Genomic DNA, 16,850 nt, shown 5'->3' with positions numbered 1-16,850 from the left:
ACAGTATCTCCGCCTGTCACGCGGAAGACCGGGGTTCGATTCCCCGACGGGGAGAGTTTCTTTGTTTTCTGCTAAACAGCTGAATCTTCACCGCAAAGCAAAGCTCAGGTAATGCAACAGCATTCAGCATGCTGTTGCTGTCCAACAGACGCTTTGCCTTGGAGAGACTGCCACCTTCTCCTGTAACAACAGAAATGAACGCATGTTGAAAAATAAATACAAACTTGCTCATCTTGTTTACTTTACTAAATGTCACCAAAGTTTCACCTTATGGCAGAGAAAAAACAACACTATTTCCACCAGCTTTCAAACCAACCTACCATTTGCATGAGAGGCATAATTGATAACCAGCTGTCACATTCAGGTCACTGTCACCGAGGCAAAACTACCAGGGGTTGTCAGCTACGACTGTAATCCCATTGGCTCCTGGGTGAAAAAGTTTTCACGCCACCCAAATGAAAGGAATAAGCCTTTTTTCTTCAAAGATTAGTCCAATTTTCCCACTGCTGGGACAGCACAAAAACAACTGATTTTGAAGAGTTACAGCAGATATGACCAGCTGGGGCAGAAATAACCAAACCCAGATGGTGACAGGATGAAAACTCTCATATTTACACACCTGATCTATTAACATAACATTGATTCTGTTACAACCTCCTTATCACTATGAGTCCGCCCTAAACACACATTCCAAAACATCACAAACTGAAAGAAAATTTCCTATTAATGTCAAAAGTGCACTGGTAATTTTGTGGATGTTTATTTGTACAATATTCTATTAAACTAATAAATAATATGTTACATGCAGTCACAAGCCTGTGCAGAAGGATATCAATGTCAGGCAAATCTGCTACTGAGAGAAGACAAAAACTCAAGAGGTCATTTCTCAAGAGGTAATTTCTCAAGCAGACGTAAACAAATTGTTTTACACTTTTGAACGAATGACCATTGTTGTTGTTTTTCTGGTGAGTTGTCTCTGTTATAAAAGCTTGAGTTGAGAAACTCTCCAGCCTTTTTGGCAAGTTGCAATTACTGTCAAGTGGAATACTGAACTTCGTTGTTCCCCACTGTGGATTTGGAGCAATGACTCTGGATTGGACGCGAGTCTCTTTGTCAATCCATGTGTATGTTATACATAAAATATTTCTCAGATAACCTGCCATTGATAACCACGGACTTTGCCATGGTTTGTGGGAATTATCTGACAATGAGGCATTTCAGTGCTGAGTATTTGGTAACAGATTGAGGGGGTCACTTAGGACCTCTGAAGCACTCGTGTTGCAGTTTTGTCAAAACTTTAGAAATAATGAGTTTCATCACTGAATTCCCACATTCACATGGCACTAAATGACCCAAGAGGAAACAGCAGTTACTCTACAGCTCACAAGCTACATACTAGTGGTCTAGATTATGACTTTATTATTGAAGGAGACAACACTGTTGATCACATGGTACATTCCCAGTTTTGATTTCTTTGAGACTCATTACAAACATTAACAAAATTCATCTTTCTCATTCAGTCTCAGCAAATTAAATGGTTGTGCTCTCATGAGACATTGACACCAACTTTCCTTTTGTTTATGAAGCAACCATCTCCATAGCGACAAAAGGAATATTTTTTCATATCCAGAACTGATGTTGCAACATTTAATCCTCTGATTAAATTACCAGGGAGGAGCAGAGAGCGTGGAGGAGTAAAGTTACTTTTATAAACATTTATTCTGGTTGTATCTAACAGAGTGGAGGAGGGTGTGCCTACCACTGAGATTTAACAACTTCAGCTTCGCTGTCACTGTAAATAAAGCCTTTTTTTATTAGTACACCACCCTGACTTTCTCTCATCTTTCTCATCAACTGAAAACTTCATATGAGAGTTTATCCAAAAACACTGAATATGGGGAAATTAAACACTTCTTTGACTGTATATTCTGTGAAATCCTGTACTGTCTTTTAAAGCTGTAATAATCAATATTTTATATAATTAATGGAACAAAGGATTATGGGTACTGTGTTTTGGGCTAGAAAATAGACATTGAATTCAGGCATTGAAAACAAAACCTGAACTGAAAAAGGAAACAGTATCACTGAAAAACTTGTATTGGAAAAAGTTGAACTGGCACTTAAATAAATACTGGCATTGAAAAAGGTTCCCCTAAAAAATAAAACACCGGCATTAAAAAAAAATTGCAATCTTACGATCTTGTTATTTTAGTTCATTTTGATATTTTTCATATTATGATGTATTTATCAGTGTCAATCTTCACATTTCTTCATGTGTGTCTTTTTTCAGTGACAGTTTTTTTTTCACAGTCACCATTTTTCAGTGTCACTGTTTTCCAGTTTCAACTTTCAATCACTGTTTTGGTATAGAGGTGTGAGGCTTGAGGGGAAGAGCAAGGAGTGTGTGATATATTCACACTCAGAAGCCTGACAGGACCGCTTACCTGGGCAATACAAACAACAGTTCACCTGGAACTCTTGAACCGCAGGTAAGTCTGTTTCCCCCGTCCACTGTTTTTTCACAGAGAACTGGACTGGGTTAAACTTAACCTTGAATGAACATTTGTCAGTTCAGGTTTTGTTTACAATGTCAAAATTTGACTGTCTCTGTTCTAGTCCTGTAACTATGGGAGTGGTCACTAGCAGTGATTTAGGGATAAAAAAAAAAAAAAAACCCAGGAAAAAAACCTAGGAATAATTATTTCCAAAAACACCTTTATGCCAGGTGATGTTTTTCAGATTGTTCTGCTGCCCCCTAGTGGCCAAAAATCTATAAGATAACGCAACTTAAAGCACCACAACTGAACATATTTAGTTTATAGTTTCTATTCTGGCCTTAAGCCACCAAAATCAATGTTGAAATAATCTTGAGGAACAAACGCAGCAGTATTTAAAAATCAATGGATACAACTTAAAGGTTATGGGGATGTTAACAGAGTAGTTGTGATTGAAGTAGCTGGTGCAAGTTTGCGAAATGATCTCCTTCCTGAGGTGTTGCAGATTAATTAATTTTCCGTAAAGGTTGGCATGAAATAGACGACTACTTTTGAAAGCACCTTTGCCTTATTTGGCTGACTGACAGAGCAACACATTCTTCGATTCTATTATTGTAGCTATTAAACTCTTTTTTATACACATACACTTTTCTCTCACACCCACTTTTCCTCCTACTCTCTCCCTTTCATTTTCCTCACCCCCCCCCACCCCCTTTCTCTGAGTGGGTTGTATACACAGTGTGGTTACAGTTTCCTCAGCCCATTAAACTGTATGGAATCAGTGTGAGTCCCTGTATTGTTGGTAGTGAAGGCCAGTCCTCTGAGGGGTTTGTGTGTTATTGCACATATTCATCAGCATTAGGCAATCATGGCAGAGTCCTCCAGTGTGGTTTAAATACACATTCAGAGGAGCTGCCAGGAGGAGAAAGGAGATAGTGTGCACTTGAGTAACTTTGTATGAGAGCATGTTTTGAATCTGAACCCAAAAAGTTAAATTTATGTTTTATGTTAACACTGCCATTGGTAATGGTTGAGTTAAGGTTGTGGGTTTGGGAATTAATTCCCAATAAATAATAGAATGTCATCAGAAATAAAGTGACATGTCTGTGTTTTCTTTATCCTGACACAATGATGTACACTCACATTCATGCATTACATTTCTGAATATATTGTATTTCATACAGTCACGCCATTGTTTGTGAGCAGATGACACAAGAAAACTGACTGAAAACAGAACTGCAACTGTTAATGCAATTTTGATTAAACAAGCAGCTGAAAGATTGTGGCTGCGATAAAATGACCTAAAGAAACACTTTTTGTCCCAATGCCATGTGGTGAGGAAATGTTTGTCTGACGTAAACTATAAGAATAATCCACGGAGCGCAAGTGCTATGCCAAAGCCATAACAGCTCATATTAATGTGTGAACATGGATTAGATGACATGAAAATCAACTAGGCATTTGAAGCTTACTGAGAGACAACAATGATAGATGATAAAGGAAATATACTGCTTCGAAGGAATAGTTTGACAGTGAGAATTGATACCACTCTCACATCTCCTGTCTCTAGCCCCATAGTGAACAGATATGAATGGTCCATATCAATCTTTGGACATTGAGCTGAATTTACTCTTTAATTGTAGGTTGGTTGAAAAAAAAAAAAAAAAAAAGAGTGAACAGAAGAAACAGAACTTTAGTGCCCAGCCCCCGGCAGGAAGTGGATCACCATGGAAACAATCCATAGGTTTAAAGTCCTTCTAATTAGAGGAAACTTCCCCTGGAGCCCAGACACTGGTGGTGGTGAGGAATGGAGCTCGAGGATGGGAACAGCTTCATGAGGGAAACTTCTGATTGGACGGCTTGATTTGAGATGGTCTGGCATCCATGGTTGAGGTGGTGAACGGGTGGAGGTGAGTCGTGGATTCTCAATGGTGCTGAAATGACAACTGAATGACAGCATATAGAGAGAACAGTTTTAAAGTTTGACATGAATTTCCCCTAGGGGATAAATAAAGTATCTATCTATCTATCTATCTTACAGGTGATTGGCTGATGGTCGCCGTGTAAGGTTATGATTGGATAAAGACACGAATGATCGAATGGAACTTATAGATGGTGGTGAAATGGTGCTTGTGACTTAGAAGGCATGCGCAAGGAGATCGTCTTCCAACACCTGGTTGCAGTGTGGTTAGAAGTGTAATATACAACTAATTACGGGTTGGAAGTTATAATTTTGGAATCCAAAGACACAGGTACATTGTCTCTAATTGCAAAGGTACATAAAAAGTTGTGGCCAATATTCAGGGCTCTTACCTGTAAAACAAACAAGCTGTAAAATGAATAAAAAGACACCAGCATGGTCACATTCTGATGCTGCATAACAATACAGTGATAATAAAAAAGAAATTGAGTTGTAACTCTAAATGTTGCAGAGAAGCCAGATGCTACCTTACTGTCTCAATACTTTGTCTGTAATCCCTCACTCACCCCTCCAATCAATTCTGCCCTTGCTTTCTCTCTGATGGCTGCATACAGTGGACTAGGCTTCCATCCAGATCTATTTAATGGTCCACAAAGCTGCACCACACACACACACACACACACACACACACACACACACACACACACAAACATAAACACAGAGACCAAAAGAGAAGGAGATAAAGTTTTCATGGATCCTGCCAAGTGTTTTGTTTTTATGTTGCACCCATTTACCTTTATATTAAAGTCATGCCCACTGACATTATCTCTGTTGTTTGCCTTTCAGGATATTCAAAGAACCACAGCTGCGTGTAAATTTTGTAACAATGCTTTTATTGTTATTATATCAATATGATGTTAGGTTCATACAATAGCTTGTTTGTTTATTTCCCTCTTGTGCAAAAAAATTTAAGGCGGCTGAAGCTTTTAAAAAGTAAGGGTTCATACGATATACGATGTGGATGATACAATATACAGTATATATATATATATATATATATATATATGTATATCTGTATTCTTGTTTGTTGAGTATAATATGCCAAATGTTCAATTATGTCACATAAAATTCTATTTTTGTACTACTTTTGAATAGTAAGTAATGTGGTGATGTATTGCTCTTCTAAATTAAGCATGTAACTAATTGATCATTAGTTCTTCCATTTACCTAATCAGTACAAGTAATCTCCTTACAATGGATGGCTGTTTTTTATCTGGCTGCTGATGACCTTTGTAGCCTGGAAGTGTTACTTTGGGAATAGGAGTAGACCACACACAGAAAGAACCACAAACAAACACACACACACGATAAACTCTGCTAGTGACAGCTGTCATTTCAGTCAACAAAATCGAGGGTCGCCAGCTGAGTAGCCTGCTCTTGTCTACCTCTGTCTGACATCCATTCATCCATTTGTTCAAACTTTGAATTTTGACAGGTAACAATTAAATCTACCTCCTTTGTTTATAGAATTAAAAGAAGCATAAGAACAAAGATGGTTGCAAACAGTCAGTACACAAACATGATTAAAGTTTTTATCAAGACATCAGCCTAGATTTGATAACACTAAGTACCCAGTCCCTCACAGACGCACACACACACACACACACACACACACACACACACACACACAGTCTCTGTCTATGACCACCCACCCACTCCTCCGGTCTCTGCAGGAAGTTACTAATCCGTCGGTCAGACTTGATCATGATGTAAACATGGGCGGTGTGCCCCCTCTCCTGAAACCTCATGCTCCTGTTTCTGCCTTTTCACAATATGTTGGCCTGTCATTCTGCTGAGGAGCAAATTACTGGCATCCAGGAATTATCTGACCCCCCAGCCCTAGCTGCATCATTAACTATGATCATTAGTGGCTTATCCACAGCAGAGCTCAGTGGATCTTGCAATAACCACGACTAGTTTAAAAAAATAGAACAGAGAACAAATGCATTATTAGTTAAGGCCAACTAAACCATGCTGGAAAGGAATTATATTTTAAATTTGATCACATTGGTTTTTCATTATGCACAAAATCTTAAAAATAAAATAGCTAAAATAGCCTGAATTTCTAACTCTTTAGAAGTTTTCTTTGTGCTCTAAGTGCACTGAATGTGCAGTCATGACATTTCCACAAGCCTCCAACCCATTGACATCTGTCTGAAATTGTGCATCACTGTCACAACACCACTCTTTCTAATGGTGCCTGTGCTCATTAACATATTCCCACAACATCCCTCATCATCCGTCATGGAAAAATGTTGAATTCAAAAGTCAACAAATTTGAGTACATCTTTTCACACACTGTTTGCCCTGATACATGGTGGTTGAAAAAAAAACATTAACAAACTAAATACTGTTTTATTTACTTTTTTTTTTTTAGACAAAAGGTCATTGTTGAATTTGAACTGAGCTTAGCTGGAATAGAGTTGAGCAAGACGATGGCGTTCAAACTAAAGAGTTTTAAGTGGAAAATTGGAAATTGCAAAACAAAAAGGAACAACTCATTAGAGTGTCATGACTTTTCTCTTCTTTGTTATAAGGCTTTGCAGCAAACAGCTCCATGGTGACGAAGTTTCCAATTTGTACACAAGCCCAACAACATGTGTATTCAGTAATGTATGTCTTAAAAATTCATGTTGTATGCATGTACTATACATGCACATCATATAAATCAGACTGGTGTTAGTGAGCTTTGTCTTTTAGTCATGTCACATTGTTTACTTGCCTCCTAAATGGTGTGAGCAGGCGAGTAGTAGACAAGTTAGTGACACATCTGGAGTGGCAGATGTGATAATTGGCCAGACAATGGTCCAAAATACTTACTGTTTTATATTGTGACAGTGATCCACACAAACACTCGAACAAAGTCAGGATTATATACTGCATATACACACACAACATATATAAGTATATACATATGAAGTTGAGATACAGGTAGATATTCATGTCACTACTAATGTATACTGTCACAGTGATTTACTTCGCTTTTGAATCGAAAAAAGTATTTTGTGGCAAGAGACTAAGAATTTTGAGTCTTTAACTTGATTTATTACACATCCTCCATGGACTGCATCTCTGTTTCAAAGTCAGGGAGCATGTAATTGGCTTAAGTGTCCTGGATATTTTCTTAGAGACACTGGGGGAAATAATCCAGTCATGCATCCTTTGACATCAAAGGACACAATGAAAGAATGATAGAAAATGAGACATGGAGGAAGAGAAGCCAACGGAATCTCCATCATCGCAATTTTGATTATTATTTCTACGTGGTAAAATGTCTAACTGGTGTCCACCTATAATTGGTATTGCGTGTGGAGCTTAGGGATGATAACACAAACAATGACAAGCTGTGGGACCTACTTATCAACTACATAAAGTAGTTCTAAACTCCAATGACGATGTAGAAGTGTTGGGGGAGAGACAGTGACAGGGAAAGTGGTTAAAATACTGAACTTGAGGATTGAAATTCAGGAGAGATTGCATTTGCTACATAAGGATTTTATTAATCCTACAGCTAGTGCTGTGAATATTTAACCACTGTGAAAACCAGCGCCAATTGCGTACAGCTGAACTAATGTGATATATTTTGTTTCATAAAATGCTCGAAGTGAAAATGTATCCACGAAAGGACTGGCGCTGTCACTAATGATCTCCCCGTAGAGGCAAAGTGGCCTCAGTGAACTCGGAGGGAAGTTTTAGCCAAGTGAAGCACACAACAGCAGCGTACAGTGTTGGACAGAACAGTCCAATACAACTTAAAGGGTCAGTTCTCCCAAATCACACAAAAACATATTTTTTCACTTACTCCAAGAGGTCTCTGGTCATGCATATAGTATTGATTTTCATGGGGACCATTCTTCAGTTGAAAAGAGTGCCAGTAAAAACTGTTGACAACACTCTGTGGATGATCCAGAGTAACTGGGACATTGTTTTTCTCAAAAGACAAGTAACAGCTGAGTTTTTTTTTCCTGAATTTTACTGGTATACCACAAGAGGTAAGGGAGAAAATGTTTCTTTTTTTCATTTGACAAACTGACCCTTAAATTAACAACCCAGCATTACTCAATGTTCTGTGCTCCACAATGTATTTCCTTGTGGGATAAACTTGGTTTCCTGCAGGTGATGACCTACAAATGTGCAACTAGTATAAAACCTCGCCTGATGCTTTTACTGTCAATGCATGTGTCTGTGAGTCACAAAATGAATGAAAAATGATTAGTTTGTTACACGCCAGAAGTATTGCAACATCAACACTAATAACATGATACCTGCTAACACCTGCACACACACACACGCACACGCATCACACACACATACACACATAGACACACATACTTGCATATAAAAACACACATTCAAAACTAATCAGTGACTAATAATGTATTCAAAGCTATTGAGAAAAAAGGCTAATCCTGCCAGACACACTCAACATCTAAGTTGGCTTCACTATCTCAGTGATCATATATTTTATTTTTGATTTATACGTCAGAGTCTCTCATGGCCCCATCATTCAGGGGAGGGTTAGCAGCTGGAAAACAAATGATACTCTTAGACAAAACCCAAAGAAGCTTTGAAATTGGTGAATTATTTTACAGTTTCACAAACACTGAATGTCAACAGCTAGGACGACCATGAATCATTTAGACCATTTCTTTATACCTTTACTACTATTTTGTAACTCATGCCAGAGTTCAGGTAAGAAATTTATCCTATATGTCAGAGTATAATCCAACTGTCTAAGTGCTAAGCCTAATAAGGAAATATAAATATAAGAGATATCTATGTATATATATTAGAGTTATATCAGCAATGTCAGGGGAGTACGTTGAAATGCTGGCAAAAACTGTTATCAAGAACCTAAGTATCGGTTTCCCCATGTGGTCATTCGTTGTGCTATAGATGAGTGACATCAGTGACATGTTCACACTGACAAGGGGCTGAAAACAACCCAAAATTACTGACAACTTCTGAAGAAATCAACATGAAATATTGTTTTTGTGCTTAAAATTGCACGAGCTGCAAAAGTGTGGAAAAGGGTCATTATCTCCAGAAGGAAACCAGCTTATTAGTTCAGAGTGTTTAATTGGCTATTAGCTGCCATGATCCACTCAAAACCATGACTTTAATGAAGGTTGTGAATGGTTTTGCACTGAAACTTCAGGAGGAAACGCCAGTTTTAAGGTAAGACGGCTCACTCTGTTACTGTGTGATTAAAGCTGTTTAATGAATATTCCTGAACCTGATGTCATGCTGTGTGTTTGATGTGCATTCAGAGTTTCAGAGCAGGACATCTGGGATGCTTATAATTCAGATAAAAAGATAAAGAGGCATGCAGAGACCCTTTTCATGATTCTGTGTGGCTGATCAATAATACTGAATTAATTAAGCTGCTTTATTTGGTGGTCAAAATGTCAATATATTATCTGCTATACATTGTTAAAATGAACTGCATACCTCAGTGCTCTGTGTGCATATTCTCTGTTGTTTGCACACAGGAAACTTGTCTATATCTCAGTCTGAATATTTTACGTTTTACTGCATAAAAATTATTCTGGCATATAAATATATTTTTTCTGTTTTCTGCTAGATTGCAGTAACAACAACACAGAGCTTAAAAACAGCCTTACTGCCGAGAGACATCCTGCTAAAGCAAGACATATCAAACTAAAGCTAGCCAGTGGTTGTGTCAGAAACTACTCCCTTGTGCGTTAATTCACTACTCCCTATATAATGGACACTTAGCCTATAGTTTACTTGACAATAAGCACTAAATCGAGAGTTTTATGTCATCACTAACAGACGTAGAGATGCTCAACTATAAATCTTGCATCTATAAAATATGGAGCGTTGCAGTGCGGTGATGGGCACTACTTTTTTGTTCAACTGTAGAATTTTTGAGAGCACTATAAAGTGGATGGATTTGCACACTCAGTCGGACACTCGAATAAAATGGTGTCCAGTGAATGTAGTGCATTATATATTAAATAGGGAGTGGTTCCAGATTTCATTTAGTGAAGTAGCCACAGCTAGCCTTAGCTAAAGCTAGCACTAAATTGAATTGAATTGATTTTTTTCCCTAGCTTTTTTTTTTCTAATATCAAATTTTTATTAAATGATATATGGTAATTCAATTTGTTAGTTTGTTTTGTGCATTTCAGTAGCTGCCATCTTAGCTTTTGATTTTACAGTGAGGTTAAGCACACACACACACACACACATATATATATATATATATATATATAACACATATACCACATAGTCAAATGTGTTAAATTGTAAACAAGAACTGTAACTGTAATTTGGTCAAATAACTTACTTGACATGAAGTCAGTGTAGTCTTGTGTAGTGTTTCCTCTCAGTTTGCCCCTCACTCTCTGTAACTGGCAAACATTAAGATGTCTGCTTACACATTCACACGTAAGAGAAGTCAGGTTTTTATACAATTTTGACATTTTTCATTTAGCCACAGTGGGGTATTTTGTATAGATGTTCTGTTTGATTTGGTGGCTGCACTCCACTGTTCACCTTGATCATCCAGTCACGCGTTAAAAAGGTCGGCTATGCGTGCTCCTCAGAAATCAAACAGCATTCACCTGCTGTGTGTACATGTACTGCTTCCAGTGTGTCTGTGAGAGGGGAAGTGTGTCTGTTGTTTGATTGTGTGCTGCCTGTTCTTCCACATCACACAGAGCCTGCTAGAATTTAAAGGTAGCGGGCTAATTAGTACTTGGCCTTTGGTTTTTCTCTAACGACCCCATGGTGCTCTGTGTCGTGATTGGTTCTGACACGGCAGGCCAGCAGCTAATTGGATCAACACAATTACTCACATTCTTACCATGTTGAAGGTTTTTCTTCATGTGGTGAATTTCATTAGAAACCCATGAAAACACACAAACACATACATGCATTCATTTAGATCTACATACCCACACATACAATTTGTGCACAGTACATCAAGCATGTGTACACAATGTTACATATACACACACAAATGCTATTGTAATCTATGACCTAAATCTTATTCTGTCGTCATACCTCTGGCTGATGAGTGTAAGCAGTTTGCAGAAAGTTGTAATTGTATATGTTGAGTAAGTAGAGACTTGAGGGGAGTTAAGATAAAGAGTCAGCTAAGTGCTTTGTTGACAGCCGGAGCTCGTAGGAAATCCTGTTTCAACTTCAGTTTCATAACTGGAAAACCAACATGTCAAATATTTCACTACCTCTCTGTCCTGGCTGTTTTTGCAGCCCCTCACTTATGTCTTATATTTTAATGGTCTTTCCCCCCGGCTTGCTTTTTTCTCTCCACATTTTTGTGTTTTTGTATTTACTCTTCCTCAATTTCTTTTGCTTAAATAAACACATCTCTTTCTTTCCCCACCTCCTTTGCTTGCTCTTTGTGTTTTAGGAACTTTTATTTTAAAACCAAGCTAACAGATTATGGCATATTTTGGAAAGTGCAGCCACTGGGAGAGACGTTTATTAGTGGTTTGTAAATATTTCTTCTAGGGATTTATAATTCAAAATTGACCCTGAAAAAAGCCCATGCGAAATTAAATATTTGAAATGTTTCAGTTCTATTTTGTACATGCTCCACCCTAGCAGGCTTCGCTATTGGTTTCCCCCGCCTACTCACCGCGGCCTTCTATAAAAACCCAGCATATACGCACATATTGTTTCCTTTTTCACTCTGCCACTATGAAGATGAAGATTGTACTATGAAGACTTGCCACCATCCGGTGTCGTAGGAGATGGATGACTTAAATGGTCACTTCCATTCGTTAGACCTGCTGACTTCTGCTCCGCCTGTCTCGCTCTCCCCTGGGAGGAGCGGCGGCAACAATTTGCTGAGTCTTTCCACACCAGTCATGGAGGGAGCGGCAACTCCCTCCACGCCAAAGGTCCCAGCCCTGGGAGGAGTATGACAAGGAGGATGACCCTCCTACAGTTTGATGTCCTCAGCCTCTTCGCTGGCTCTCTGGACCTCGACCCAGCAACCAGCACACTGAGATGTCGGTGGAAGAAATCTTGGAAGTTCAGACCACAGCAGCCGCCTTCCTCAGGATGTCCCGCGGGCCTTTGCCATCAACGGCGGCAGCTCAATGTGAGCAGAGGCACCTCTGGCTGGGTTTCTCCACCCTGAAAGAGGCCGAGGGTCGTCAGCGTCTTAACATGTCGACTGAGTCCCTCCTCTGCGTGGACCTGCAGGTGATGATCGAAAAGCTGAAGAGGACGACAAAGATATCGGAGCAGCTGAAGGCCCAGTTGAAAGCCTAAGAGCCCTTCTGCAAGTTTTTCATAAAACACCAGAAAGGCAGGAGGAATTAATTGAAATCACCAAAACGTCAACATTCCCCTCAAATTCTCTTCTCATAGGTGGGTGGAGGACTTGGCAGCGGCAGAGCAGGAGATATGGCCATCTGTGCAAAGATTTTTTGACAGCCACAAGAAACTCCCAAAGAGCAAGATGCCAACATCAGCATCGTATATCATGGTCAGAGAACTTTGGTAACCCCCCTTTTGAAGCCAAGCTACAGTTTTTGTGGCAAAGAAGCTAAAACCATTTCTTGAAGCGAAGCCCCTATAGTGCCTTTTTTGGCAAAAGAGCTTCAATCCATTCTGAGGAGTTTGCTTTTATTCTTCATGAAAAGGGAGGTTCAGGAGAACAACAAGACAATCGCTCAAAATCGATGTACTTGACAAAGCACTGCATGTACCACTAAAAGAACCCAACACAATTAACTGCTGGGCCAGAAGGTCAAGAAAAAATGTGTTGCCTTCCACTCCACAACCACAAAGAAACTGCTGAACAAATGTCCACTTAATTATGCTGCTGTAAAACACATTAGTTCCCTTGATCCAGTGATCAATGAAGAGAAGAGTGACATATTCAAGTTTGAAAAGCTCAGCTGCTGCTGGGTCAGATGGGATGCTGCACAGCACTGTGACCAAATCCTCAGCGAGTATTCTTCCTCATTGAGATGGTTCAACACCACAAAAGAGGTTTGTCTACAGAAGTGACTCCTGCCGAATAGCAGCAGAGCATGCAAATCTGTTGAAAGAGGATATTTGGTGAACAAGGCCATGCTGGTTGGAAACCTGAAAGAGAGGACTCTGATGTCACATGCCTGGTCCTGGACTCCTTGACTGGTGGCTCATTGGTGGCTCAGAGCGATACTAAGACTCCTCACGCAACATTGCAAAAATGCCAAAATGCGATATTTGAAATACCTGGTGGATGAAAAAGCCAAGAAACAATCTGCAAATGACCAGAAAAGAAAAGAGCTCCAAAATCACAAAGGGGGCAGATAGAGAGAGAGACAAGAGAAGATAACAGCTAGCATCGAAGCAATGCAACCAGAAGCTGATGTAAAATCAGAGAAGGCTGGAAGAAAGCAGACCTTCACACTGCTCACGAGGTCTAAAGCCTACTGTTAAAGTGTTGTAGTAAAAAAGACTGGAGTGACCATTCTGGATGCAATTTTGTCAGACCTGACAGATTTCAAACGTGAAAGTAGACCAACCCCAGCATTGTGCCTAGAGCTACATGAGACATCTTTTTTTCAGTAGCTGAAACTGTGATGTTGCATTTCAAATTGTATTTTTTTTGGCGTTCATGCTATTTTAAGTTGTACTTTCATTTTACGTTTCTTTCTCAGGAATTTAGCTACACATCTCTGCTGTTAGTCGAGTCATTCTAACGGCTCATGCTGTTAATGTCAAGACTGTGGGGATTTCAGATGGATGTCTTTAACTGCTTGTTTTCTCAAATATGGAAGCTGAGAAAGGCCACACTCACGAATATTCTTTTTATACCATTATAACGTCGTTATAATGGGATAAAAGAAATAGCCTGTTGAATCTCAAAGACAATCCTAAAAGAGCAGTTCCTCTAAGGATAGCTAGTTGTTATTAATATTATTATGATTATTATTTCTTATTATTTACACTAATCTTTTCATTGTTTTTTCCTTTAATAAATAAGGCCTTATTGTTAATTTTACTTCCTGTCAGCAGTAAACCAAAACCTGTGCATGAAAACATTCTCTGTTTAAGCTTCTCTAACTCTATGAATGAGATTCCTTTTCTCCTTAGAATGACTCTTGTCATTAGGGCACCTCAATTTTGGGGGGTGTTGACCCTCAATTACAGAAACCAGCAGTAAACTGAAGTAAATGACTTCTTTGTGAACAGCCTTCAGGAAGCTGACTGTAAATCAACTCCAAATAGCCTGTTTTCTGATGGGGTTAAGACCACCTCCTTGTTTATTTCCCACCTCTAATAGCTGTACACACAGCTTCTCCTACGATGCACAAAAACATAATTCACACAACTGTGGAGCAGGTTCACATGATGAATGTGGAACAAGTGTCATGTGGAGCAGAGGGCTGCAGGCCAGCTGCTCCACAAATTGCTTCATATAAAGTGACAGTTTGCTGGAGCACAGTCTATACAAACACAGCGCTGGATCAACTTGTGATAATAGCTGAACTACAATGTACAATGTTATGTTAACTTCATTTGTCACAAAGCTTGCAGAGTTAACTGTAATCACTGAACATTCGACACCTAATTTTCTTGATCACTTTACATCATATTACCCCACCAGCAGGTCAGAGTCTTCACTTAATGAGTGAAATATCTCAACAGCTACAAGATGGATTGGCATAAAAATTTTGAAAACATGAAAATGTACAATTTTGCACAAAGAATCCTAATGACTTGGGTGATCCCTGGACTTTTAGTGTAGTACAACTAGGAGGTTAATATTTGTGGGTTTGAGACAAATGTTTCAACAACTGTTGGAGTGATGGTTTGGCACAGACGTTTGGGATGACTTGTAATCACTTTGTTGTTCCCCTGACTTTTTCTATAGTGTATAGTTTAATTTGTCCAGTTCTCTGGTTTATGACAAAATACCTGCAAAAGTAATGACATTCCCATCAGCCACTGCTGCAATTTGTGTTTTATGTTAATTAGATACAAGATGGTGAACGTGTTAAAGAGTACACCTGCTATAAATCAGCTCATTAGCATTGTCATTGTGAGCATGTTGTCATGCTAGCTGTAGCATTTAGCTCAAAGCCCTGCTTTGCCCACATGTATCCTAACAGAGCTGCTAGCGTGACTGTTGGCCCTCAGTGTCTTGTTTAAAGTCAACTGAAAGGATACTGTAGCTCATAGCACAGTGTACTTGGTGTGGAACATAGCTGGCGATTCACAATCGTTTGGCTTTGAGAAGTGAAGTCTAGAGTCTTAGTGGACTGTATGGAATTTAAATATTCACCACAAATATTCAGCCCCACTCTTTTGTCTCCATTAGTCTGTATTCTTCACCAGCATCATCATCAGTCATCGTCACTGTATAATGGGAATGCTTTTTGATGCTTGATGATTTCTGCTGCAACTACATTGCTGAGAGTTACATGAGAGAGTTTGTGGTTGCAAAGTAACATCACAGGAATGATGTGCATTCAGCCCACCTGTGAGATAGCACACACACACACACACACACACACACACACACACACACACACACACACACACTAACAGTTTTTCTGCCCCCACCCCCCCTTTGCATCTTCTTTTTCCCCTCACATTTTCTCTCTCACTTGTCTTTTGAATTTGATCCAGTTAAAGCTGTAGTTCTCATCTCAATCACACACACACACACACAGACACACACACACACACACACACACACTGGTTGTGGAAACTAGGGCAATGGAAAGCCCCTTCTCTCCCATCCCTCTTTGACGGACTGTGTCGTCGAGTCGACTGCAGCATTATGACTCCCGTGTATCAGAGCTGCTCACAGTAAAGCTGTTTTGATGTGATTACTGGTGCAGTGCACCTCAATTTCAAACAAGCCCCAAAGTTAACTGTTAAGTGCTTTGGTATCCATATCAGGACTGCCTGTCCTGCATCTATTCAGCCTCAATTACATGTTGGCAGCATGGTCCAGGTTCTCCAGCCTCCATCGGTGATACACAGACCTCTGCAGCTCGCTGCTCATGTCTCTTGTGTGTCTCCAGCTGAGACTTTTCCACAATCTGATCTTCTGAAGAATTCCTCTGTAAACTTGCAGGAGCTCAACATAGACAATAAAAGAAAGACATACAATCGTTACATCTGTATAATGTAGTGCTATAGTGAGTAAGTACAACAAAATGCTTTGGCAGTTGCTTTCTTCTGCACAGCAGTGTGGAGCCTTAGTTTGGACATGTGGTTGCTCAGCAGGTACTTTTTTTATATAATATTTTAGTTATAAATCCAGCTCACTGCCTTTGTTTCCATCTCTAATCTTTCTCATTTGAACTCGTATATAAAAAACAAAAACAAGAAAAAAGACCCACAACAAGCTATAGAAAAGTGATATG

The sequence above is a fragment of the Seriola lalandi genome, unplaced genomic scaffold, assembly GCF_002814215.2.
Source record: "Seriola lalandi dorsalis isolate HSWRI2012SDOR001 ecotype SW California unplaced genomic scaffold, Sedor1 jcf7180002054425, whole genome shotgun sequence".
NCBI classification, from domain to species: domain Eukaryota; kingdom Metazoa; phylum Chordata; class Actinopteri; order Carangiformes; family Carangidae; genus Seriola; species Seriola lalandi.
This window is presented reverse-complemented; position numbering follows the sequence as displayed.